We start from the raw sequence: 24,597 nt of genomic DNA, 5'->3' as shown, positions 1-24,597 counted from the left end.
ACATATCAGGGACATCAACAATTCAGTTAATTGCCTTGAACCATTCTTGTTAAAATCCATCCCCAAGCTTTTCTTTGAGGCCCATCATAGCAACCCAAAAGGCCTCAGATTCTGCGGGATTGACCATGTATACATGGAGATTCGAGGTGGGAATATAAAACAAAAACTTCTCCAAAAAGAGACACGCTGGATGGTCACTTTGGATACACTCTCACCGAATGGCCTTAATGAGGCCATCAGTTTCAAGTCTTTTCTATAAATCCGCGCTTATTTTAATTATTCTAATTGGACTGGGGTTTTTTAACTTGTCATGTTTTCTCATTAGGTTGTCTTGTTGTTTTCTGTTTATTTATATAAGTACTTTTGGTTTTTGATCTAGACGTTGTCTCGCTCTCATCTCTCATCTCCATCTACCAGAGGGAATTCGTGGAGGATACTTCACATCTAAAGACGACAGTACTATCACATCTAAAGACGACAGTACTTGCAGTAACCTGAACATTTTCGACACTGTTGCAAGAATCTCCTTTTTTTTATGCACTGCATATTATGCACTTTGATTATTTACTACTCTTATGATATATGGGATTATTCTGTCTAAATTTGTACCTATATAATATACTGACAGATCATTTTCCCATGTGTCCAGTTTGCATTTTTCTAATTATGTTTGGAGGTGCATTCTCTTGGTCATATTTTTTTTTAATTACGGTAGGTCAATACTATTCCCTATGTTGGGTGACCCCCTGCACTTTACATATATTCGTGTATATCTACTATAATGTGGCGACCCTATAATGTAGTACATGTATGTCATTTTTATTTTGTAGTTAGATTTTGACAATTGCACATTATATTTTCTCTTATGTTTCATTTTTGGTACATATGCTGCATCTAGATGTTGGATTTATCGATTTTTTGTAATTACAGTCTAAAACATTTGATTATGTCTAAATTTGGATTACACCATATATTGTTGTGGGTAATCCCTCTAACCCCGGAGATTTAGGCTTATTGATTAGGGAATAGTTACGTCTGCAGGCGATGCTAGATCACAGTCGCCTTAAGGCATTTCCATTTATTTACTACCAATCTCAGATCATCCCTGTTTGCACGCACCCCCCGGGGCACTATCTCTGCACTTACATCAGTAATGTGTCAGTCTCCTCTCCACAACCGCTCTGAAATGAGCGCACCTCACGCATGTGCTGTGGTGGTCCTGGCGGCGTTGTGGGCTGGCCGCGTTGCCATGGGGATGGGCGGTGATGACGCACGTGCTCCTACCGATGTTCCGTGGTGCGCGGCCGCTCTCGCCGGCTGCGAATAGTTACATCATGATGGGATGTGCGCCGATTCGTCTGAGAGCTTTCTCCTCTTCCCATTTATACCCCAGTCCTTCCTCTTATTAGCCACGCCTCCTGATGAAGCCACGACGGTGAAACATGCGTCGAAGCCTTCCCTGCTCACAGCACATCAGCATTTTATGACCAACATGTCCCAAGGTAATATGGCATTATCATGAGCGGTATATACACATGTTTCAGTTGCCTGGGCTATATTATATGCTTTTGGTCTTGTGAAAAAATCGGAGCTTAACCCTTAGGAACTAACTTTTGATTGATTGATCATTTGTCTGGGTTCGTATCAGAGTTTTTTCTTTACCTGTGATACCCATAAATTACCTACTCTACAATGACCATATAGCACATGCTAGTACGATGCTGTAGCAAGAGTGCACGGATCTTGTTGTGTCTTTAGCCAGCATTACTTTTACCATCTTTGTGTGCTGGCCGTTTTTTAACTGTTGCTTTCTATCCACCATATTTTGTGTTCACATATTATGTGTTTATATATATAGTATTGATGTACATTTGATATCTTAATAAACGTGTATTGATTACTTGTTGATACCTCTTTTTCGGCGTGGATTTCTGGTTAAAATTATCTTACTATCTATTATGGATAACCGGTTTTGTTGACATTTGTCACTACTCCACAGCCCAGTGCTTTATAGGTTTACATGTTGTGGCCTAGAAGTATGCCCTCTGCTGGCCAAGAGGGCGCCATTGTTTAGGTGTTTTTACGGTTCATCCCTTTGGTCTGAATGAGAGTTTGTCGTTCGCCCCTGATGTGTGCCAATTTGTGCGGCCCATTCCGCATATTTCTTTTATGCAGTGTTTTAATTTTTATATATTTGTATTCTAGTGACATCTGTTGACTTTGATGCATGTGCCGAGCTCTTTGGGAAGAAGATCACCATGGTTATAGAATTCTACCTCCTTATTTTTTTCAACTACGTATGTGGCCTCTATATGTGAGCTGGATATACTGATTTATGACGAGAATCCTATATACTGTAAGTTATATGCATGATTATATCATTCTGAGTTCTAGTTTGTTGATTTGTGTAATGTAAGGCTAACTTCAGGGCATTTACCGCTATGTACAGTATTTATGGATATACATTTGATTTTGGACTTAATAAATAATATGTATGATCTTGTAAATATGTTATTGATATTATCCAATGATTGATATATGCTGTATTCTATATTAGCTGCTGTGTATTTGGGGCTTCTGTATTTGTATTTATATTTTTGTATACTTACTTGGGTACAATATACAGTTTGCCATAGTCTATTATATGTCTATTATACTTGTATTGGTAATTGACATCACTAAATGTGTGTTATCTACATGCATGCTGCTCCTGTATATTTCTGGCTTTTGCCCATAACTAAGATGGCCACAATTGGTGTGGTGTGTGTTGCTCAGCTGTGCCCTGCCTTTCCCTCTGGCGCCACCCACTGTCTGATGTTCCGATTACAAGGGGCCCCATGTGTTCCTGCGTCAGCGGCCAGGGTCTCGCTGATGTGTGGGTGGGACGTGTTCTCTCTTTGCTGGCCGACACACACTTCCGGACAGGCGATCTATAAAAAACCATTAGTGCTAAACTTGGGCACGCCCCCTGAGGAAGGAAGGAAACTTCCGAAACGCGCGTCGGGGAGGGTGGGAGATTGTGTGTACCCCTGCTGTATACCACTAGGTATGTGTCTTACATGATGACGCTAATGTACAAATTAATGTTATTACTATGTGGGGATCTATATGCCTGTATCCATTAAATATTCCGGGGATATCATGCTGTCTATCACCGCCTATATATATGCGGCATTGTCTGTCACTTTTAAGCCATATTTGTTGTCAGCTAACCTTTGTGTATTAATAAATGTATCTTTTGCAATATTTTTATGATTTATTCTGGACATTTTACTGAATCCTTTTTGTGGTTGCTACAATAAAATGCCGCCTGGCTCCCTCAGCTGTGAAATGGACAATCCAGTGAATGTGCCCAGTTCCACAGCTGAGGCACGGTGTAGGAAATATAATAGGACACGTCATCATGTATTCGCAGGGACTGCTGTATTTGCAGTGTGCAAGTGTTGTGCTGAGACAACCGCAAATAAAATGGCAGCTCAAGGGCTGCAGAAAAAAATGTTAAAACATATTTCATATTATAAAAATAATTATTATTTACATCAATAATTATTAAGGCTATGCGCACACGCTGAGGATTTGCCTCTGGAATTTTTTGCGTGGATTCTGCATCTTCTGGCAGAAAACACAGGCGCTGATTTAATGCGTTTTTTTATGCAGATTTTGTGTGGATTTCATGCGTTTTTACCCCTGCAGATTTCTATAATGGAATGGGTACAAAAACGCTGCAGATCCGCACAAATAAACGACATGCTCCTTCTTTTAATCCTCAGCGTTTTCCGTGCGGAATTTTCCGCACCATTAGCACGGCATTTTTTTTCCATTGATTTACATTGTACTGTAATTCACTTGCGGATCTGCAGCGTTTCTGCGTGGAAAAAACGCTGCAGATCCGCAGTAAATCCGCAAAGTGTGCACATAGCCTAATAGAGGAATAAAAATCCCAACATTCCTTTTTATTGTATGGGTTAGACCTACACAATAAGACACCTAACGTGTAATAAAGGTGTTACCCACTTTTGCACCTGTCTCATGCTACTGACTTGATATGATCAGGAAGCAGCATTACTGTGTACACTGTGTTCCAAATTATTTTGCACATAGAGTTTAGGAGTAGTGTTGAGCGATACCGTCCGATACTTGAAAGTATCGGTATCGGAAAGTATCGTCCGATACCGGCAAAGTATCGGATCTGATCCGATACCGATACCCGATACCAATACAAGTCAATGGGACTCAAGTATCGGAAGGTATCCCTGATGGTTCCCAGGGTCTGAAGGAGAGGAAACTCTCCTTCAGGCCCTGGGATCCATATTAATGTGTAAAATAAATAATTAAAATAAAAAATATTGATATACTCACCTCTCCGACGCAGCCTGGACCTTACCGCTGGTAACCGGCAGCCTTCTTTGCTTAAAATGAGCGCGTTCAGGGCCTTCCATGACGTCACGGCTTCTGATTGGTCGCGGCCGCCCATGTGACCGCCACGCGACCAATCACAAGCCGTGACGTAATTCTCAGGTCCTAAATTCCTAAATTTAGGACCTGAGAATTACGTCACGGCTTGTGATTGGTCGCGTGGCGGTCACATGGGCGGCCGTGACCAATCACAAGCCGTGACGTCATCTAAGGCCCTGAACGCGCTCATTCTTAGGAAGGAAGGCTGCCGGAAAGAAGCCGAGGGTGAGTATATTCCTATTAGGTATATACTCACCCTCGGACGCGCCCTGCTTCTTTCCGGCAGCCTTCCTTCTTAAGAATGAGCGCGTTCAGGGCCTTAGATGATGTCACGGCTTGTGATTGGTCGCGGCCGCCCATGTGACCGCTCACGCGACCAATCACAAGCCGTGACGTCATCCCTCAGGTCCTAAATTCCTAGAAGGGAATTTAGGACCTGAGGGATGACGTCGCGGCTTGTGATTGGTCGCGTGGCGGTCACATGAGCGGCACGCGACCAATCAGAAGCCGTGACGTCATGGAAGGTGCTGAACGCGCTCATTTTAAACAAAGAAGGCTGCCGGTTACCAGTGGTGATGTCCAGGGGCCTCCGGACAGGTGAGTATATCAATATTTTTTATTTTAATTCTTTATTTTACACATTCATATGGATCCCAGGGCCTGAAGGAGAGTTTCCTCTCCTTCAGACCCTGGGAACCATACACTGGAAACTTCCGATTCCTGATACCACAAAAGTATCGGATCTCGGTATCGGAATTCCGATACCGCAAGTATCGGCCGATACCCGATACTTGCGGTATCGGAATGCTCAACACTATTTAGGAGTGATAAGGTTAGAATTTTTTTGTTTGTCATTTAAACTCATTGATGGTGATGTGTGTCAGGGCTCTTTATATCACTGAAAGCAATTGCAGATACCTGTGCAAATTAGTTTGGCAGGTGTGTCCAAATAAAGGCAAGACTACTTAAGAAGGCTGTTCCACATTATTAAGCAGCCTACATTTTTGGCCAAAATGGGAAAGAAAAAAGATGTGTCGGCTGCTGAGAAGCAACAAATTGTGCAGTATTTAGGTCAAGGCATGACTACAATCAACATTGCCAAGACACTTCATCGTGATCATCGCACAATCAAGAAGTATGTAGCTGATTCCCAGCACACACGTGTGCGTGCTGATAGGAAGGATTGAGGACCCTTTCCAACAGGCAATTGCGTAAGGTTAAAAGAGCAGCTGCAAAAATGCCTTGTCATAGCAGCAGACAAGTTTTTGAAGCTGCTGGTGCCTCCAACGTCCCCAGAACAACAAGATGCAGGGTCCTTCAGAGGTGCGTAAGCCATCCTGTCGACCACCTCTATCCACTGCACACAAGCAGAAACAGCTCCAGTTGGCCAAACGATACATGAAGACTGACTTCCAAACTGTTTTGTTCACCGATGAGTGCCGTGCAATGCTCGACGGTCCAGATGGATGGAGTGGAGGATGGCTGGTTGATGAACACCTCATAAAAACACGGCTAAGGCACCAACAAGGAGGAGGTAGAGTAATGTTTTGGGCTGGAATCATAGGGAGAGAGATTGTCGGCCCCTTTATGATCCCTGAAGGGGTAAAGATGAACTCCATAATCTATGTGGAGTCTCTAAAAGCACTTCCTGCCATGGTTCAAGAGGAAGAACTGTGCTTTCCGCAGCAAGATCATTTTCATGCATGATAATGCACCGTCTCATGCTGCAAAAAACACATCTGCATCTCTGGCGGCCATAAAAGAGGACAAACTTATGGTGTGGCCACCATCTTCCCCTGACCTCAACCCCATTGAGAACCTCTGGAGCATCATCAAAAGGAGTGTCTATGATGGCGGGATGCAGTTCACATCAAGCAACAGCTCTGGGAGGGTATTCTGCCCACATGCAAAACAATTGAAGCAGAAACCATCCAAAAACTGACAAATTCAATGGACGAGAGTGTTCAGAAGCTTCTTTCGAACAAGGGGTCCTATGTGCAAATGTAACATCACCTAGAATAAAGTTTTCACTTGAAAACTGTTTGATTTCATCTAATATATAATTGCCTAGAATACTACTTCCTGCAATTTGTGCCAACTTCCGTGGCTTTGTCCGGAGCTAATGTCCGGAGCTAATGTCCGGAGATAATGTCCGGAGCTAATGTCCGGAGCTAATGTCCGGAGATAAGTGACGTCACCAGTGTCCTACACCCAGGCAGAGCACAGGGGCCCCAGGCAGCATATGGGGCCCCAGGCAGAGCACAGGGGCCCCAGGCAGAGCACAGGGGCCCCAGGCAGCATATGGGGCCCCAGGCAGAGCACAGGGGCCCCAGGCAGAGCACAGGGGCCCCAGGCAGCATATGGGGCCCCAGGCAGAGCACAGTGGTCCCATCTAATAAATAATTGCCTAGAATACTACTTCCTGCAATTTGTGCCAACTTCCGTGGCTTTGTCCGGAGCTATTGTCCGGAGATAATGTCCGGAGCTAATGTCCGGAGCTAATGTCCTTAGCTAATGTCTGGAGCTAATGTCCGGAGATAAGTGACGTCACCAGTGTCCTACACCCAGGCAGAGCACAGTGGCCCCAGGCAGAGCACAGGGGCCCCAGGCAGAACATGGGGCCCCAGGCAGAGCACAGGGGCCCCAGGCAGAGCACAGGGGCCCCAGGCAGCATATGGGGCCCCAGGCAGAGCACACACCAAATCGGAGGCCGAGGGGCCCCGCCAACCAAATCGGAGGCCGAGGAGCCCCGCCCACCAAATCGAAGGCCGAGCGGCCCCGCCCACCAAAGCGGAGGCCGAGGGGCCTGGCCCACCAAATCGGAGGCCGAGGGGCCCCGCCCACCAAATCGGAGGCCGAGGGGCCCCGCCCACCAAATCGGAGGCCGAGGGGCCCCGCCCACCAAATCGGAGGCCGAGGGTCCCCGCCCACCAAATCGGAGGCCGAGGGGCCCCGCCCACCAAATCGGAGGCCGAGGGGCACCGCCCACCAAATCGGAGGCCGAGGGTCCCCGCCCACCAAATCGGAGGCCGTGGGTCCCCGCCCACCAAATCGGAGGCCGAGAGTCCCCGCCCACCAAATCGGAGGATAAGGGGCCCCGCCAACCAAATCGGAGGCCGAGGGGCCCCGCCAACTAAATCGAAGGCCGAGGAGCCCCGCCCAACAAATCGGAGGCCGAGGGGCCCCGCCCACCAAATCGGAGGCCGGGGGTCCCCGCCCACCAAATCGGAGGCCGAGGGGCCCCGCCCACCAAATCGGAGGCCGATGGGCCCCGCCCACCAAATCGGAGGCTGAGGGTCCCCGCCCACCAAATCGGAGGCCGAGGGGCCCCGCCCACCAAATCGGAGGCCGAGGGTCCCCGCCCACCAAATCGGAGGCCAAGGGGCCCCGCCCACCAAATAGGAGGCCGAGGGGCCCCACCAACCAAATCGGAGGCCGAGGGGCCCCGCCCACCAAATCGAAGGCCGAGCGGCCCCGCCCACCAAAGCGGAGGCAGAGGGACCCCGCCCACCAAATCGGAGGCCGTGGGGCCCCGCCAACCAAAACGGAGGCCGAGGGTCCCCGCCCACCAAATCGGAGGCCGAGGGTCCCCGCCCACCAAATCGGAGGCCGAGGGTCCCCGCCCACCAAATCGGAGGCCGGTCCCCGCCCACCAAATCGGAGGCCGAGGGTCCCCACCCACCAAATCGGAGGACGAGGAGCCCCGCCCACCAAAAGTAAGTGCGGCCCCAAAAGTAAGTGCGCCCCCGGGTGCAAAAGTAAGTGCGCCCCCGGGTGCAAAAGTAAGTGCGCCCCCGGGTGCAAAAGTAAGTGCGCCCCCGGGTGCAAAAGTAAGTGCGCCCCCGGGTGCAAAAGTAAGTGCGCCCCCGGGTGCAAAAGTAAGTGCGCCCCCGGGTGCAAAAGTAAGTGCGCCTCCGGGTGCAAAAGTAAGTGCGCCCCCGGGTGCAAAAGTAAGCGCGCCCCCGGCCCCGGGTGCAAAAGTAAGCGCGCCCCCCAGTCCCGTGTGTGAAAAGTGCTGCTGTAAAGCTGGTAGCGCTGTTCAAGCACCATGTATTTCCTTCAGGAAATGCCCATCTAATATATAATTGCCTAGAATACTACTTCCTGCAATTTGTGCCAACTTCCGTGGCTTTGTCCGGAGCTAATGTCCGGAGCTAATGTCCGGAGATAATGTCCGGAGCTAATGTCCGGAGCTAATGTCCGGAGATAAGTGACGTCACCAGTGTCCTACACCCAGGCAGAGCACAGGGGCCCCAGGCAGCATATGGGGCCCCAGGCAGAGCACAGTGGCCACAGGCAGAGCACAGGGGCCCCAGGCAGCATATGGGGCCCCAGGCAGAGCACAGTGGTCCCAGGCAGAGCACAGGGGCCCCAGGCAGCCTATGGGGCCCCAGGCAGAGCACAGTGGCCCCAGGCAGAGCACAGGGGCCCCAGGCAGCATATGGGGCCCCAGGCAGAGCACAGGGGCCCCAGGCAGCATATGGGGCCCCAGGCAGAGCACAGTGGCCCCAGGCAGAGCACAGGGGCCTCAGGCAGAACATGGGGCCCCAGGCAGAGCACAGGGGCCCCAGGCAGAGCACAGGGGCCCCAGGCAGCATATGGGGCCCCAGGCAGAGCACAGGGGCCCCAGGCAGAGCACATGGGCCCCAGGCAGCATATGGGGCCCCAGGCAGAGCACAGGGGCCCCAGGCAGCATATGGGGCCCCAGGCAGAGCACAGTGGCCCCAGGCAGAGCACAGGGGCCCCAGGCAGAACATGGGGCCCCAGGCAGAACACAGGGGCCCCAGGCAGAGCACAGGGGCCCCAGGCAGCATATGGGGCCCCAGGCAGAGCACAGGGGCCCCAGGTAGCATATGGGGCCCCAGGCAGAGCACAGTGGCCCCAGGCAGAACATGGGGCCCCAGGCAGAGCACAGTGGCCCCAGGCAGAGCACAGGGGCCCCAGGCAGAACATGGGGCCCCAGGCAGAGCACAGGGGCCCCAGGCAGAGCACAGGGGCCCCAGGCAGCATATGGGGCCCCAGGCAGAGCACAGGGGCCCCAGGCAGCATATGGGGCCCCAGGCAGAGCACAGTGGCCCCAGGCAGAGCACAGGGGCCCCAGGCAGCATATGGGGCCCCAGACAGAGCACAGTGGTCCCAGGCAGAGCACAGGGGCCCCAGGCAGCCTGTGGGGCCCCAGGCAGAGCACAGTGGCCCCAGGCAGAACATGGGGCCCCAGGCAGAGCACAGGGGCCCCAGGCAGAGCACAGGGGCCCCAGGCAGCATATGGGGCCCCAGGCAGAGCACAGTGGTCCCAGGTAGAGCACAGGGGCCCCAGGCAGCCTATGGGGCCCCAGGCAGAGCACAGGGGCCCCAGGCAGCATATGGGCCCCAGGCAGAGCACAGGGGCCCCAGGCAGCATATGGGGCCCCAGGCAGAGCACAGTGGCCCCAGGCAGAGCACAGGGGCCCCAGGCAGAACATGGGGCCCCAGGCAGAGCACAGGGGCCCCAGGCAGCATATGGGGCCCCAGGCAGAGCACAGGGGCCCCAGGCAGCATATGGGGCCCCAGGCAGAGCACAGCGATATTTTGGACCACTGTGCGGTGTTTCAGACCCCCTGTGTGATGTCTGGGGCCCTGTTCTTAAGTATATTAAAGATTAAAGTAACGTATATTAAAGTATATTATAGATCAAATTTGACACGTTTATGAGCACCATTGAGTGATATACTCAAGAATGACATAATTTTTCAACATTTTATGGTTTCAAACTGTAAACACTCAGAGTTTTTTTTACTTCAACCAGAAAACCTTAACGGTTCATAAAAAACTTGACTGTTCAGGATATGATAAAATTCATAGTATTCTGAATCTTTAACTTATAAAGATTCCTTTACATGGGGTGATTATTGGTTCCAGAGAGGCTTTCGGCCGATAATCGTACACATGGCTGGTGACAGGACAATACAATATAAACGTTCAAAGGTAAACACTGATAACATTAAAATCTAATATATAATTGCCTAGAATACTACTTCCGGCAATTTGTGCCAACTTCCGTGGCTTTGTCCGGAGATAATGTCCGGAGATAAGTGACGTCACCAGCGTCCTACACCCGCTCAGGGTGGACAAAGATATATGCCTTCGTGGTGCGCGGCACTTTTCTGATTGGTTGCCGCCTGCCGCGAGCGACCAATCAGAAATGTGCCGTACTGTCAAGAATTGTCAAGAGCTGGTGAGTGCAGCCATTTTTTGTTCTTTCTTACTATTATTTATTAATTGTATTATTCTTACATTTGAATAAATAAAGTATATATGGATTCTAGACTCCCGATTCTTTAGAATCGGGCTGCCATCTAGTTTTTAATAAGCTGATAATGCTTATAACTTCACAATTGACCATTTTTTTGTTCAAAATAAAATAAAAAAGGTTGAAAACTCTGCTGTGCATAATAATTTGGAACATGCATTTTGAGTGTTTATTTTTTTTTAAAAGATACTGTTTTCATAGGCAGTTTGTTCCAAAACATTGCAATTATACTAGAATAGTAGATGACTGGAAAATAACAATAACTGCAATTCAGATAGGTCATTTAGAGAAAATATGAGGAAATATTATTTGCATAATAATTTGGAACACAGTGTAGTGCTGCCACACAGTGGCTACCACTTGCATTTTGCAGTGCATTCACTGACTCATCAGGTGTGTATAGAGGTAATCCACAAGATTCAGGCTCAAGACCTACATTGACAAGAACATAGTAGACCTTGTTTCCACTTAACATAATGATACCTTTTTCTGATGAGTATTTTTGTGCAATCCAAAGTATTTTCTGGTGTGTTCTTTTCCCTATAAGTTTTTATGGGGAGCCTGAAAACAATCCTTATATAAAATGGTTTTAAGTGGAGTATCACAACATTTTTGTACTATATAAAATGCATTTATAAGGAGAAAACTCATGAAAATGTAGCAATAATCTGAGCATATTACTTTTGCATACTTTGGTGTGGACTGCTCCAGACAAATGCAGTGAAATAAAAGCTTTGTTTTTGCATTTGGGAACATGGACGTGGGTTTTTTTTATGCTGTTTTTTAGTGAAAGTCAGACTTTAGAGAATCCAGGAAGAAAAACAAGTTAACCATTGTAAATTCATGTTTTTTTAATCATGTTTTTGCAAAACCCACACATCAGAAAATACAATGTGTGAACCAGGCTCGGACTGGCCCACCGGAGAAGGCCCAGGCACTGACACCTGCTGGCATACTTGCCAGCAGCTTACTAGGGCCCCCACTGCTCCAGGGGCCCCAAGCCAGTGGCTATGGGGCCCCTGAGTCAAGGGGGCCCGCCCTGTGCCAGCCTAGCAGCAGCTGGAGGCAGGATCCTGTCCCCGCTGCTAAAGCAAAATGAATATTCACGCTTCTCCACACCCCTATGGGCGTGGAGAAGTGTGAATACCATTTTTTTATAGCAGGCAGCGTTAGCCGCAGGGTGAGGCTAACGCTGCCCGCATGTAAAGGCCCACCACTGCACCACACACACGCACCGTCCGCACCACATACACAGGCACACAGAGTCAGACACACACAGCGCAGTTCACCTCCTGGTAGCAGCAGCACATCCCGGCGTCCTGCTTCCTGTCTGAGACAACCAAGCTGGATGACATCATCATCCAGCACGTTGCCTCACACAGAAACTGCTGGCAAAGAAGAGGCTGCAGGGAGGTGAGCTGTTAGGTGTGAGTGTGCCTGCGTGTCTGTGTGTGAGTGTGCCTGTGTCTGTGTGTGAGTGTGTCTGTGTGTGAGTGTGCCTGTGTCTGTGTGAGTGTGTCTGCATGTCTGTGTGTAAGTGTGCCTGAATGTCTGTGTGTGAGTGTGCCTGCGTTTCTGTGTGTGAGTGTGCCTGCGTGTCTGTGTGTGAGTGTGCCTGCGTGTCTGTGCGTGAGTGTGTCTGTGTGTGAGTGTGCCTGTGTGAGTGTGCCTGCGTGTCTGTGTGTGTGTGTCTGTGTGTGAGTGTGCCTGCGTGTCTGTATGTGTGTGCCTGCGTGTGTGTGCATGCGTGATGTGAGTGTTCCTGCATGTGTGTGTTGGTGGGGAAGCACAATGATATTGGTGGGGGACGCAATAGTGCCTGGCGATGGGCAATGATGGCGGTGGGGGGAGACAGTGATGGAGGTGGTGGGCAATGATGGCAGTGGGGGGAGACAATGATGGGGCAATGATGGTGAGGGGAGGCAACGATGGAAGTGACGGGCAATGTTGGAGGTGATGGGCAATGAAGGTGAGAGGAGGCAATGATGGAGGCGATTGGGCAATGATCGTGGGGGAGGCAATGATGGAGGTGATGGGGGAGGCAATGGTGGAGATGATGGGCAATGATGGTGGTGGTGGAGACAATGATGGTGATTAGGCAATGATGGAGGTGATGGGCAATGATGGAGGTGATGGGCAATGATGGTGGTGGGAGAGGCAATGATGGTGGCGATAAGCAATGATGGTGGGGAGGCAATGATGGAGGTGATGGGCAATGATGGCGGTGGGGGCAGGCAACGATGGAGGTGATGGGCAATGATGGTGGTGGGGGAGGCAATGATGGTAGGGGGAGGCAATGATGGAGGCAATAGGCAATGATGGTGGCGATAAGCAATGATGGTGGGGGAGGCAATGATGGCGGTGGGGCAGGCAATGATGGAGGTGATGGGCAATGATGGTGGTGGGAGAGGCAATGATGGTGGCGATAAGCAATGATGGTGGGGAGGCAATGATGGAGGTGATGGGCAATGATGGCGGTGGGGGCATGCAACGATGGAGGTGATGGGCAATAATGGTGGTGGGGGAGGCAATGATGGAGACAATAGGCAATGATGGTGGGGGAGGCAATTATGGAGGTGATGGGCAATGATGGCGGTGGGGCAGGCAATGATGGTGGTGGGGGAGGCAATGATGGAGGTGATGGGCAATGATGGTGGTGGGGGGAGGCAGTGATGGAGGTGATGAAATGGGCAATGATGGTTGGGGAGGAGGCAATGATGGAGATGGTGGAATGGGCAGTGATGGGGTGGTGGGGGAGAAGAAGGCAATGATGGAAGCGGTGATGAGGACAATGATGGGGGTGGAGAGGGGCTGCATTATACTTTGTGAGGGGGGCTACATTATATTCTGTGGGGGGACTGCATTATTCTCAGGGGACTACATTATATTCTGGGGGCCTACATCATACTATATGAGGGGGCTACAGTATACTTTATGGGGGCTGCATTATATTCTGTGGTGGGGCTGCATTATTCTCTCGGGACTACATTATATTCTGGGGGGCTCCATATTACTATATGAGGGGTCTACAGTGTACGCTATGTGGGGCTGCATTATATTCTGTGGTGGGGCTGCATTATTCTCTCTGGGGGTGACATTATATTCTATGAGGGGGCTACCCCTCTATGATTCTACCCCAACACCTGCTACATAATTAAGACGTGTACTACCTTATATTATACCCTGATATTAGCGTGTTTTACCACACAATTGGTGGTCTTGTATTTCTAGGTAGCTGCATAGTGGGCCCCAAGAATGATTTTCTCTGGTGGGCCCAAGGTGCTCCAGTCCGACGCTGGTGTGAACACAAACTGTGCATCATTTATTTCACCACAAAGAATACTAATTAAATCCATATTTTCCAACCAAATCCCTTAGGCTATGTGCACACATTGTGGATTTACTGCAGATCCGCAGCGTTTTTTCAGCGCAGAAACGCTGCAGATCAGCAAGTGATTTACAATACAATGTAAATCAATGGAAAAAAAAAATGCTATGCTAATGGTGCGGAAAATTCCGCACAGAAAACGCTGCGGATTAAAAGAAAGAGCATGTAATTTATTTGTGCTGATCTGCAGCATTTTTGTACCCATTCCATTATAGAAATACGCAGGGGTAAAAACGCATGAAATCCGCACAAAATCTGCAGAAAATCCTCAGTAAATCCGCACAAAATCTGCATAAAAAAACGCATCAAATCCGCACCTGTGTTTTCTGCCAAGAGATGCAGAATCCACACAAAAAATTCCAGAGGCAAATCTGCAATGTGTGCACATAGCTACAGTGAAACAAAGTATGTAATATTCTTTAATTGGATCCAGATTAGTACAACAGAAACCTGCCACACTAATCTGTCTGCAATGGAAGCTAGACTGTCATGACTCCACTGTCGGGTGACTGGGGTCCAGGAGCTCCTTCTCTGTACTTAACACTAGGGAGCGCAGTAGCTTGCCCTATTCCCCAGGATACTTCTGAAGGTGAAGATGCCGAAACCTCCATCCTTGCTTAATCTCCTGAATCAGTCTCTTCCCTTACCCCACCCAGGGAAGATGGGAGCTGTCGTGCACCGCAGAACACCAACCTGACTAAAGAGGCAACTTGAAAAAGGGGTAACTGAAAATACCAGTCATACAAATATTCACTCACATACAGGTGCTTCTCGCAAAATTAGAATATCATCAAAAAGCTATTTTATTTCAGTTCTTCAATACAGCAAGTGAAGCTCATATATAGAGTCATTACAAAGAGAGCGATCTATTTCAAGTGTTTATTTCTGTTAATGTTGATGATTATGGCTTACAGCCAATGAAAACTCAAAAGTCATTATCTCAGTAAATTAGAATACTTAAAAACACCAGCTTGAAAAATGATTTTAAAATCCGAAATATTGGCCCTACTGAAATGTATGTTCAGTAAATGCACTCAATACTTGGTCGGGGCTCCTTTTGTATGAATTACTACATCAGTGTGGCGTGGCATGGAGATGCTGACTTTGGTCTTGATAAAACACAGTGGACCTACACCAGCAGATGACATGACTCCCCATACCATCACTGATTGTGGAAACTTAACACTAGACCTCAAGCAGCTTGGATTTTGTGCCTCTCCACTCTTTCACCAGACTCTGGGACATTGATTTCCAAATGACATGCAAAATTTACTTTCATCACAAAACAATACCTTGGACCACTGAACAACAGTCCAGTTCTTTTTCTCCTTGGCCCAGGTAAGACTCTTCTGGCGTTGTCTGTTGTCATGAGTGGCTTGACACAAGGAATGCAACATATGCAGCCCATGTCCTGGATACTTCTGTGTTTGGTGGCTCTTGAAGCAATGACTCCAGCAGCAGTCCACTCCTTGTGAATCTCCCCCAAATTTTTGAATGGTCGTTTATTAACAATTCTTTCAAGGCTGCGGTTATTCCTGTTGCTTGTGCACCTTTTTCTACCACACTTTTTCCTTCCACTCAACCTTCTATTAATATGCTTGGATGCAGCACTCTGTGAACAGCCAGCTTCTTTTGTGGCTTTCGTGGAAAGTGTCAATGACTGCCTTTTGGACATCTGACAAGTCAGCAGTCTTCTCCATGATTGTGAAGCCTACTGAAACAGAATAAGGGACCTTTTTAAATACTTAGGAAGTCTTTGCAGGTGTATTTTGTTAATTATTCTAATTTACTGAGATAATTACTTTTGGGTTTCCATTGGCTGTAAGCACTTGAAATAGATTACTCTGTTTATAATGACTCTATATAATATATATCTCACCTTTTGTATTCAAGAACTGAAATAAACTAACTTTTTGATCAAATTCTAATTTGTGGGAAGCACCCATATACTGTGTGTATATATATATATATATATATATATATATATATATATATATATATACATACACATATATATATATATATATATATATATATATATACTGCTCAAAAAAATAAAGGGAACACTAAAATCCCACATCCTAGATATTACTGAATGAAATATTCCCGTTGTAAACCTTTATTCATTACATAGTGGAATGTGTTGAGAACAATAAAACCTAAAAATGATCAATGCAAATCACAACTAATATCCCACGGGGGTCTGGATTTGGAATGATGCCTAAATTCAAAGTGGAAAATGAAGTTACAGGCTGATGCAACTTCAGTGGAAATGCCTCAAGACAAGAAAATGATGCTCAATAGTGTATGTGGCCTCCACGTGCCTGTATGACCTCCCTACAATGCCTGGTCATGTTCCTGATGAGGCGGCAGATGGTCTCCTGAGGGATCTTCTCCCAGACCTGAACTAAAGCATCCGCCAACTCCTGGACAGTCTGTGGTGCAATGTGACGGTGGATGGTGCGAGACATGATGTCCCAGATGTGTTCAGTTGGATTCAGGTCTGGGGAAAGGGCGGGTCAGTCCATAGCTTTAATGCCTTCATCTTGCAGGAACTTCTGACACACTCCAGCCACATGATGTCTGGCATTGTCCTGCATTAGGAGGAACCCAGGGCCAACCGCACCAGCATATGGTCTCACAAGGGGTCTGAGGATCTCATCTCGGTACCAAATGGCAGTCAGGCTACCTCTGGCAAGCACATGGAGGGCTGTGCGGCCCTTGAAAGAAATGCCACCCCACACCATTACTGACCCACTGCCAAACCGGTCATGTTGAAGGATGTCGCAGGCAGCAGATTGCTCTCCATGGCATCTCCAGATTCTGTCACATGTGCTCAGTGTGATCCTGCTTTCATCTGTGAAGAGCACAGGGCGCCAGTGGCGAATTTGCCAAGCCTGGTGTTCGGTGACAAATGCCAAATGTCCTGCACTGTGTTGGGCTGTGAGCACAACCCCCATCTGTGAACATCAGGCACTCAGACCATCCTCATGGAGTCGGTTTCTAAACGTTTGTGCAGACACATGCACACTTGTGGCCTGCTGGAGGTCATTTTGCAGGGCTCTGGCAGTGCTCCTCCTGTTCCTCTTTGCACAAAGCCTGAGGTAGCTGTCCTGCTGCTGGGTTGTTGCCCTCCTACGGCCCCCTCCACATCTCCTGGTGTACTGGCCTGTCTCCTGGTAGACCCTCCAGCCTCTGGACACTACACTGTAATAATTATAGGGGATAAATCAGGAGACTCTTTGCGTGGAACAAGACAACAGGACACAGTTTTATAAGTGGTAAAGTTTATATTATCACATGGTGATTCAAGCAGGTGCAGAGAGAAACTCAAGTCCACAACACTTGGTGCAAATAATAAACGCAGCTTAGCAGTCTATAGGAAACTTCAGAGGTAGATGCAAACAAACAAAGTCTATGAAGCACAATTATTCTTGAGGAAACTTGACATGAATAGATCCTTGACTTAGTCCAGACACAGATAGATATGCTATTAGGCAGTTCAAATCATATCTTAGCTCAACCAGGGAGGCCTGGTTAATAGTCTCAGGTTTTGCAGAGCAGAAACAGCTTACATGTCCAGCAAATGCAGATGGAAGTAACACGAGCAGCAGATGAAGGAGGATTACTGAACACTGGTGTATGCAGCAGGAACTCAGAACAGAGTGGCAGGATCTCCAACACAGGTTCACAGGAGCAGGTGCAGGTGCAAGGCCAGGGAGTAATCAGGAGCTGGATGCAAAGCAGAGTAATCTAGCACAGACTGAAGGCTGGGGTGGAGTTTTATAGCAGGAAGACAAGTGCACATGAGACCAAAGACGCCATGTTGGAAAAGGGCAGTAATGCACAAAAGGTAAAAAATGTTCAGAGTCCTGACATACACTGACAGACATAGCAAACCTTCTTGCCACAGGTTGCATTGATGTGCCATCCTGGATGAGCTGCACTACCTGAGCCACTTGTGTGGGTTGTAGAGTCCATCTCATGCCACCATGAGTGTGAAAGCACAAACAACATTCAAGTGACCAAAACATTGGCCAGAAAGCATTGGTACTGTGATGTGGTCTGTGGTCCCCACCTGCAGAACCACTCCTTTATTGAGTGTGTCTTGATAATTGTCAATAATTTCCATCTGTTGTCTATTCTATTTGCACAACGGCATGTGAAATTAATTGTCAAACAGTGTTGCTTCCTAAGTGGACAGTTTGATTTCCCAGAAGTTTGATTTACTTGGAGTTATATTCTGTAAAGTGTTCCCTTTATTTTTTGTAGCAGTGACCAAAAGTTTGGACACACCTTCTCATTTAAAGATTTTTCTGTATTTTCATGACTATGAAAATTGTACATTCACACTGAAGGCATCAAAAATATGATTTAGCACATGTGGAATTATATACTTAACAAAAAAGGGTGAAACAACTGAAAATATGTCTTATATTTTAGGTTCTTCAAAGTAGCCACCTTTTGCTTTGATGACTGCTTTGCACACTCTTGGCATTCTCTTGATGAGCTTCAAGAGGTAGTCACCGGGAATGGTTTTCACTTCACAGGTGTGCCCTGTCAGGTTTAATAAGTGGGATTTCTTGCCTTATAAATGGGGTTGGGACCATCAGTTGTGTTGTGCAGAAGTCTGGTGGATAAACAGCTGATAGTCCTACTGAATAGACTGTTAGAATTTGTATTATGGCAAAAAAAAAGCAGATAAGTAAAGAAAAACGAGTGGCCATCATTACTTTAAGAAATGAAGGTCAGTCAGTCTGAAAAATTGGGAAAACTTTGAAAGTGTCCCCAAGGGCAGTGGCAAAAACCACCAAGCGCTACAAAGAAACTGGCTCATATGAGGACTGGCTCATATGAGGACCGCCCCAAGAGAGGAAGACCAAGAGTCACCTCTGCTTCTGAGGATAAGTTTATCCGAGTCACCAGCCTCAGAAATCACAGGTTAACAGCAACTCAGATTAGAGACCAGGTCAATGCCACACAGAGTTCTAGCATCAGACACATCTCTACAACAACTGTTAAGATGAGACTTTGTGCAGCAGGTCTTCATGGTAAAATAGCTGCTAGGAAACCACTGCTAAGGACAGGCAACAAGCAGAAGAGACTTGTTTGGGCTAAAGAACACAAGGAATGGACATTAGACCAGTGGAAATCTGTGCTTTGGTCTGATGAGTCCAAATTTGAGATCTTTGGTTCCAACCACCGTGTCTTTGTGCGGCGCAGAAAAGGTGAACAGATGGACTCTACATGCCTGGTTCCCACCGTGAAGCATGGAGGTGTGATGGTGTGGGGGTGCTTTGCTGGTGACACTGTTGGGGATTTATTCAAAATTGAAGCATACTGAACCAGCATGGCTACCACAGCATCTTGCAGCGGCATGCTATTCCATCCGGTTTGCATTTAGTTGAACCATCATTTATTTTTCAACAGGACAATAACCCCAAACACACCTCCAGGCTGTGTAAGAGCTATTTGACCAAGAAGGAGAGTAATGGGGTGCTACGCCAGATGACCTTGCCTCCACTGTCACCAGACCTGAACCCAATCGAGATGGTTTGGGGTGAGCTGGACCACAGAGTGAAGGCAAAAGGGCCAACAAGTGCTAAGCGTCTCTGGGAACTACTGAAGCTCATCAAGAGAATGCCAAGAGTGTGCAAAGCAGTCATCAAACCAAAAGGTGGCTACTTTGAAGAACCTAAAATATAAGACATATTTTCAGTTGTTTCACCCTTTTTTGTTAAGTATATAATTCCACATGTGCTAATTCATATTTTTGATGCCTTCAGTGTGAATGTACAATTTTCACAGTCATGAAAATACCGAAAACTCTTTAAATGAGAAGGTGTGTCCAAACTTTTGGTCTGTACTGTGTATATATATATATATATATATATATATATATATATATATATATATATATATATATAGTGTATATATATATATTGTATATATACACTGTTATACTGTATATATACTGTATATATATATATACACACACAGTATACTATATATATATATATATATATATATATATATATATATATATATATATATATATATATATATATATATATATATAGTAGGGGTTGTACTCATTAAGTCAGTGTGATTTTTGAAAAGAGAAAAAACAGTAGTTTGACAATAAATGGCTTCACCCAACCACTAACTGTGAGTGGAGAAAAAGTTTTGGTGTTATCATTCATATTCTCTGAAAAAAGGCCAAGAAAGCTAAAATTCTGCCGGGTATGTAAACTTTTGAGCACAACTGTATATATATATATATATATATATATATATATATATATATATATATGGTCAATTATGTTTCATTTTAAACATTACAAAAAGGAAACTGGGCACCCTTGAAGATTTGTGTGCTCTAATAACTTTGACCAAGCCTGTTTGGATTATGGCTAGTTCACTATCATCGTTAGGAAAGGTCAGGTGATGCAAATTTCCCAGCTTTATAAAAACCCATCCTCTAAACTTGTGCCAAATAGCAGAAGCCATGTGTTCTTCTAAGGAGCTGTCTAGCACTCTGAAAATTAAAATGATGGATGCCCACAATGCAGGAGAAGGCCATAGAAGATAGCAAAGCTTTTTCAAGTTGCCCTTTCCTCACTTAGAAATGTACCGTATTTTCTGGTGTATAAGACGACTGGGCGTATAAGACGACCTCCAACTTTTCCATATAAAATATGGAATTTGGGATATGCCCGCCGTATAAGACGGGGGTCATCTTATACGCCCAGTCATCTTATACGGCGTGTGGTTCCCAGGGTCTGGAGGAGAGGAAACTCTCCTTCAGGCCCTGGGATCCATATTCATGTAAAAAATAAAGAATAAAAATAAAAAATATGGATATACTCACCCCTCCGACGAACCCTGGCTGTCACCACTGCAAGCGTCTGCCTCCGTTCCTAAGAATGCAGTGTGTAGGACCTGCGATGACGTCGCAGCTTGTGATTGGTCGCGTGAGCGGTCACATGAGCGGTCACGCAACCAATCACAAGCCGCGACATCATGGAAGGTCCTTCACTCTGCATTCTTAGGAACGGAGGCAGACGCTTGCAGCGGTGACAGCCAGGGGCCGTCCGAGGGTGAGTATATCCATATTTTTTATTTTTATTCTTTATTTTTTACATGAATATGGATCCCAGGGCCTGAAGGAGAGTCTCCTCTCCTTCAGACCCTGGGAACATCCAGGATCGCTCCCTGCACACGCCGTACCCGGCGTATAAGACGACCCCCGACTTTTGGGACAATTTTTAGGGGTTAAAAAGTCGTCTTATACGCCGGAAAATATGGTAATTAAGAATTGCCCATTATCAGGAACAGTGGAGGTCAAGATAAAATCTGGAAGACCATGCACAATTTCTTGAGCACTGCATGTAGGATTGCTAGAGAGGCAAATCAGGACCCCCGCTTGACTGCAGAAGACCTTCTGAAAGATTTAGCAGACTCTGCAGTTGTGGTACATTGTTGTACAGTTCAGAGACACCTGCACAAATATAAATACAAATGAAGAAAGGACAGCGCCACTCCAGGATGTGAAGAAAGCAATTTACATTTTAATCTGCCTCCTGCGGCAACGTTTCGGTCCGAGGACCTTTGTCAACCTTTTGCTTGACAAAGGTCCTCGGACCGAAACGTTGCCGCAGGAGGCAGATTAAAATGTAAATTGCTTTCTTCACATCCTGGAGTGGCACTGTCCTTTCTTCATTTGTATTCGGAATTGTGGACTGGGTTGGACCCCCTGGTAAGGATGTGCGCTTCTGAGTCCTGAGAGACTATGCTATTCTAGGGTGCGGCCCTACAACCATTGAAAAATAACCTGCACAAATATAGTCTTCATAATAGAGTCATCAGAAGAAAATATCTCCTGTGTCCTCGCCATAAAATTGAGCGTCAGAAGTACGTAAAAGAACATCTAAACAAGCCTGATGCATTTTGGAAACAAGTCCTGTGGACCTATGTGGTTAAAGTAGAACCTTTGATATTGGCCACAATGATCAAAGGTATGTGTGGAGAAAAAAGGGCATACAATTTTCAAGCAAAGAATAGTGATGAGCGAGCATTAAAATGTTCGGATGCTTGTTACTCGAATCGAGCAATTCCTAATGCTCGGATAATCGTTTCAAGTAATGAGTATAATGAGAGTCAATGGGAAATCTGAGCATTTTTCCAACAGACCCTACAAGAAGGTCTGGAGCACAGTCAAGATTTCTCCCGAATATCCCCCATCCTCTGGAATTCCATGCCTCAACACGTCCGACTATCCACCACCCTCGGATCCTTCAGACGGAACCTGAAAACCCATCTCTTCAAGAAAGCCTACAGCCTGCAATAACCATTCTGCCGCCTTGCCATCGCCAGAGCAGCCGCCTCACCACCGCCAGAGCTGCAGCACCTCTGACCTTCTGTCTCTTCCCCACTATCCCATAGAATGTAAGTCCGCAAGGACAGGGTCCTCTCTCCCCTCTGTACCAGTCTGTCTCTGTAAACTTGTTTACTGTAAACGATATTTATAACCCTGTATGTAACCCCTTTCTCATGTACAGCACCATGGAATTAATGGTGCTATATAAATAATAATAATAATAATAATAATAAATAGATGGAAAAAATGCTGAATGGAAGGAGAACAGCATGTGGAAGGCCCTAGAAGCATATCTGACTCCCAGATCATTGCTGAGAACATTGGTGTCACACTTTTACTCCACTTTAGGGTTTGACAATAAAACATTCAAAATCAGAGAGAAATTGGAGTTTACAGGAAAAAAGTTAAGAAACAGTCTTTCCTGTTTAATGACTTGTATAAATGTAAAAATGATTTAAAAAAAAATGATAATTTAATTAAACCAAAATTGATTTTTTTATTTAAAAAATTTAAATGTCAGTGTAATTTATGAAATAAGCAAAAACTGTCAAAAATTAGATGGAAGAAGGACTCAGATACACCCTGTAGTTGACATAACAGAGGGCCTCATACATATTCTGTTCAAATTGTCATCTAATGGTACTCCTAGATTCACAAAAGCTATGAACCAAGTGCAAAACCTTCCAAAAATTATAACCAGGGTCATCCTTACACCCTTGAAGGCACCAGCTGTAGTGCCTGATAAAAAAAATCTATACATTCATGAAGGCACTAACTGTAGTGCCCCATTCAAATATTGTGAATAAAGTGTAGTTGTGATGCTTATAACACTCACAAAGGTTCTGCACACAGTGCAAAGCTGGAAAAAAAATATAAGCCGAGTCATCTATACACGCTTGAAGGCACTAACTGGAGAGCCTCATTCAAATATTAACAAATTGTACTTGTGGTACTTCTGCACTCATAAAGGCTTTGCACATAGTGAAAAGCCAGAAACAAATTGTAAGGAGAGTCATCCAAACACCAGGGTGAACAACCAATACTCTTTTTTGGCCAATATAAATATAATGCAAGGGTCACAGTAAAGTCAGCAGTGCATAAAGTCTGCCATATGTGATATGTTCCAAGCTCCCTACAGCCAATACTTCCCTGTCTCCACCTTGATTTTTATTTATTTATTTATTATGCTTTGCTTATATAGCACTATCATATTCTGCAGAGCTCACAATCTAAATTCCCTATCAGTATGTCTTTGTAGTGTGGAAGGAAACCGGAGAACCAGGAGGAAACCCATGCAAACATGAAGAGAACATACAAACTCCTTGCAGATGTTTTCCTTGGTGGGATTTGAACCCAAGACCCCAGTGCTGCAAGGCTGCAATACTAACCACTGAGCCACCATGCTTCCCATGATGGCAAAGCTCCATCTCCTGCTCATCCCTCTCTTCCTCTTCATTTCTCTCCTCAGCCTATCCACGTTGGAGAGACAGGACAAAGCTTGTGTGGATACTAGCCTCTGTTATGCTAGCAACCAGCTCCTGTTCCTCCTCCGCCTTGACCTCCTCATTAGTGATGAGCGAATATTTCAATGATCGGTTCAGAATAAGATTGCAGGTTTTGCAATATTCTCTGATTTATTCGTCGAATATTCACTGAAGATAATCAAGCGTCATTGAAGTCAAAGGGAGGCAAAAACAAGCACATACACAACACCTTCAAACAGGCCCAAAAGCTGCCATAACACATCAAATTAGGGGCAGATACTGGAAAGTGGCCTAAATTAACCCGCACTACAAATTTTAGAATGGCATGGCAGAAATCAGCCGTGCATGAGGTATCAGGGTCTGGGCCAGCATTTACAGCTTTGAATAGAAATTCAAATTAAGACAAGGTGGGTTAGGCATTGGTGTAGGCCTGCTGTGCTGGGAGCCCTGATACCACATGCAACAGCTCAACCTGCTTTTTCCTCAGCCACACTCATGTGGCACCAATATCAGTTTAGTAGACTATTGTCAGAAAATTGGAAGGATAGTAACAGGGGAAGTTGACACAAAGGAAGCGGAGGCCTGTTGGTCTCGGAGGCCT

The 24,597-nt window shown here is 46.3% G+C and overlaps 1 long non-coding RNA gene across 1 annotated transcript in view; it reads left to right on the top strand.

The window, feature by feature from the left end:
• The first annotated feature begins 1,269 nt into the window (after positions 1-1,269).
• Positions 1,270-24,597, top strand: part of LOC143781082 (uncharacterized) — a 36,833-nt gene continuing 13,505 nt past the window's right edge. The window contains exons 1-2 of the long non-coding RNA XR_013216536.1: positions 1,270-1,502; positions 2,206-2,356. This is a non-coding gene — a long non-coding RNA (uncharacterized LOC143781082). The remainder of the gene's footprint in view (positions 1,503-2,205; positions 2,357-24,597) is intronic.

Source organism: Ranitomeya variabilis, chromosome 6, assembly GCF_051348905.1.
Source record: "Ranitomeya variabilis isolate aRanVar5 chromosome 6, aRanVar5.hap1, whole genome shotgun sequence".
In the NCBI taxonomy this organism is placed as follows: domain Eukaryota; kingdom Metazoa; phylum Chordata; class Amphibia; order Anura; family Dendrobatidae; genus Ranitomeya; species Ranitomeya variabilis.
Note: the sequence above shows the minus strand (reverse complement) of the source record. Positions and strands in the feature narration are given on the sequence as shown.